A 4038-nucleotide genomic window follows, 5' to 3' on the forward strand; every position below is an offset into this window, starting at 1 on the left:
GCCCGAACCCGACCCGTTGCCATTCCTATGTATAGGTAGGCATTTGCCTCTAATTTACAAATTAAGCAGCAAAATGTACATGTTTTGAAACTATTTAGCAAAATATTTCTCAATTTTAACAAAATCTAATTACAGGTGGAACTCGACATTATGTTTGCCTCTAATTTACAAACTATACAGCAAAATGTTCATATTTTAAAACTATTTAGCAAAACGTCCCTCGATTTTAACAAAATTGAGTTACAAGTGGAACTTGACATTAGCTATATACATATTTTGCCACTTAAATCTTTTAGAAAATTTTGAAAATATCGAGTTTTACACAAAACTCAATTATAGCAAAATCAAATTTTAAAAATATTAACATTTTGCTAAATAGCTTCAGAACGGGACATTTTGTAAATAGTTTCAAAAACAGACAGATTGTAAGAGCATTCTTATTAAGAATGTTAAATGCTATAAATGTTAAATAGTCAACACTGCTATTCATGGTTCAAACATTATTTTGAGTGTGAATCATCCTTATGATGCAATACACTTGAATGGAGTTCAACATTGGGTGGGTTTCATCGACAATAGTGACATAAGAGGATTGTGACCTTGAGATAATGATATGCTTCAACATGAGCCACGAAGTGTTTCGAATAATAAAGATTGCCAAATGAGGTGTTTTGAAAACTAAGGGAGCATTTGGTAATGTTGTTCTAGTAATGTTATTTATATTTTTTAGAAATACGTGTAGGTGAAAAAGTGTGTAGACATACGTGTAATGTTGTTTAAACACTGAAAACCGTTGTTTAAAATACCTTATCAAACACCCTTTAAGGTTCCCAGGGTCGAACAATGTTTCCAAGGAAAAAACTTTTTCTGTGTTCAATGATTGCTTTGCTTTTATTGTTTATAATGAATGCATTAGGACAAAAGAATACTTCAATATATGGGTGATGCGTAAATATGGGGTCGAGGATTCTTGGATCAAACAACTTGTTGTAGGACCCCTCTTAAAACCTAAAGAGCCACTAGGATTTGCCAAGAATGGAGAGTTTCTTCTACTTGGTGACGATAACAAAATAGTATTGTATAACCCTAATTCTCAAGAAATGAAGAATCTTCAATGTGGGGGGTTGCCAAATTGGTTCGCCCCAAGACAAGCTATGGTTTACGTGGAGAGCCTAGTTTCATTCACGGGTGCAAATGATTTTAAAACACATGTTTAAGTTATCAAGAGCTTTCTAGTTTACCAACATTGTCTGATTTTCCCTATCAAGAGAATATGGATTTTAACCCCCTTCCTCACTTGTCGAATGCAATAAAAAGATGTGCATTTAATTATATTAAACTTAAAGCTATCTATAACATAATAAAATAAAGGGAAAAACAAATGTATCTAATGAACAAAGCTTCCATTATTTCAGGGTATGTGAGAAGTTATTAATAGACTGTCTTACCCCCAAAATGGGAATTATGATTCTCCAACTTGGACCCATGGCAAAATTTGGTAGAAGGTATATACTTGTATTTGACATCACACCACCGCCCAAAGAACAAGTATTATTCTTGAGCAAGTTGAGGGTGACAAGAAATATTTCAGGGGGTAGTTTTTCTGGTTTTCTAGAACTGAAACATGTGGGATATTCAAGCATTAGGCAATGGCTAGTAGCAATACATACACCCAATTCAGTAAAAGATTATGACTTTCTACAAAATAATAGTTCATAATCATGCTTTAATCTTCTTTCTATTCAACATGGATGATATAACTGAGTATGTAATCACACTAAACCACCAATAACTACTATAGGAAACATATGAGGAAGGAATTTTACAATAAAACCAAACACACGACAAGATAGTTCATAGGGTTCCATTCTAGTGAAAATACGGGTGAAGAAAACCGCTCCAACAGTAAGATTCATTAAAACTTATACAACATGAATGGTTTTAACAATTCCCAAATAATGGGTTGGAGGAATTTCCTTACAAAGCGGTTTGGATGTAAACCTTGTCCTCATTCAAATCTGCATTGGTGATGCTGTTATTCTCTAATTTGAAAAAATGAATTCGATTTTGCTGAGTGAAGTAAATGCAATTCCCCTTGTATCCGAAAAATTCTCAAGTCGAAACAGAAAGCGAACAATCACTATGTAGAATAAAAGCTCGATCACCCAAGCTTTCCTCCAAAACCCATTCACCACCCCATTCATTCTTCTTATACACTTTGAAACCAACCACACAGAAAAAATGACGGCCTCTCCATTCCCTATCAAGGTATCTATCAACAATATAGATTGTTCCATCCGACTCCACCAAATGCATCTGTGTCTTCACACAATCTGACCCACAAGGATTCCAGAATTTAACCAAATCCAATGTCGAATCATTGATTTTGATCCACCAACCTATTCCGAATCGATCAACCACATAGACTTGGCCCTCATACACAACAACATCATCGAATTCCAAATCCATTTCACCTAAACAGGTCAAACTCTCATCCCCACATTTTGCGTGGCCTAATTTACCGTCACTATAGACAACAAAAACATGACAGTCGTTGAACGTCACAACTTTATTAACACGCCCTATTGGAATGAGGCTTTGAATTTCAAGGGTATGAGCTCTAGTTAATTCGACGGTATCATAGTCCAGTAAAACAAAGTTGTTTGGCAAAATATTGGGGGAATCGGATTCGGATTCGTACCCTTCTCGATGTGGGTCTAAAAGACGCATTTTGCAATCTTCAACTTTGATCAACTCCCTTATCCGAAGAAGCTGAGGGAGTTAGACGATAGAAAATGGTTTCGTGGAGAAGGCATATGGTTTGCTGGTGAAGATGGTCAGCTTCATCATGCGATATAGCTAGCCAGCCTAGCCTTCGCCTTCGCCTCCGCCGTGGCGGAGGGAAAGGGTTGGGAAATTTGAGAGGGAAGCGAGGGATGAAGTCTGAGCAAGAAATAGCGGAGCGCCATGATTTACAGACACCGCGGAATCGGAGAATTTCGATGCGGGTGTCGAGGCATTTGCTGATCGGTAGAAACAGTTCCGAGGGAAGTTCCGAGCATTCCACACTGTCATTCATGTCTTGCGTTTCTTGGTTGACTTGGCTTTTGTTGGATTGTGTGGCCGAATGGCCGAACTGTGCGGTAAAATAACTGCGCACGTGTGTAATTCTCAAAGCTTACCCACAATATTGTATACAAGATGATTATTATTAATAAAATTATTCATGTCCTAATTTGTAAGAATTAAAATAAAATTACTAACTTTTGTGAGTCTTTAAATATCCTACTTGAGATTTTTAGATAAGATAACTACACAAAAATCCTGCAAGATCCACTACAACTCAAACACTATTTCACTCTTATCTCTTAATTTGAATATACGTTTAAGATATTTACTCTCTTACTGTTTTAGTTGAATAAGAGTTCTATTTCAATTTTGATTCATTAATATCTTTAAATATCTCACTTGAGATTTCTAGATAAGATAACCACACAAAAACCCTGGAGGACCCATTGCAACTCAAACACTATTTTACTCTTATCTCTCCATTTGAATATACATTTAAGATATTTACTCTCTTACTGTTTTAGTTGAATAAGAGTTCTATTTCAATTTTGCTTCATTGGTATCAGAGCTTTGAAGCAAGTCCATTTTCCCAGTGAAGCCGTACAAGTATTTTATTTTTTGAATCCAACTTCTTTTCATTTGGATATTTGCTTTACTCCACTCCACGGGCCTACGAAGGAAGAAAATCTTATCAATGTTTTTTGTTGGAGTATTGCTACTATTGTGAAGAACAAGTTTGTTAGAGAAAAGGTTGCATTGCCGTGGACAAGTAGATTTTGTGATTGGGTGGGACTCTTGCTACGTAGTGGAAGGCCATTGAGATTACTCCAGGATTTTTTTTTTTTTTTCATTTAACGTCAAAGCTTGGCTGGGCTAAAAAGGGAGTGTTGGAGCAGACATCACCACAGATTTGATACACACCAATTTATTTTTTGGGTTTCTCTATCACAGTCAGCTTTCTAAACTAAA

General features: G+C 35.9%; 1 pseudogene; it reads right to left on the reverse strand.

Moving 5' to 3' along the window:
* Positions 1-1933: 1933 nt before the first annotated feature.
* Positions 1934-3126, reverse strand: LOC142623198 (F-box protein At4g35733-like; annotated as a pseudogene).
* Between the last annotated feature and the right edge of the window lie 912 nt (positions 3127-4038).

Source organism: Castanea sativa, chromosome 2, assembly GCF_040712315.1.
Source record: "Castanea sativa cultivar Marrone di Chiusa Pesio chromosome 2, ASM4071231v1".
NCBI lineage: Eukaryota > Viridiplantae > Streptophyta > Magnoliopsida > Fagales > Fagaceae > Castanea > Castanea sativa.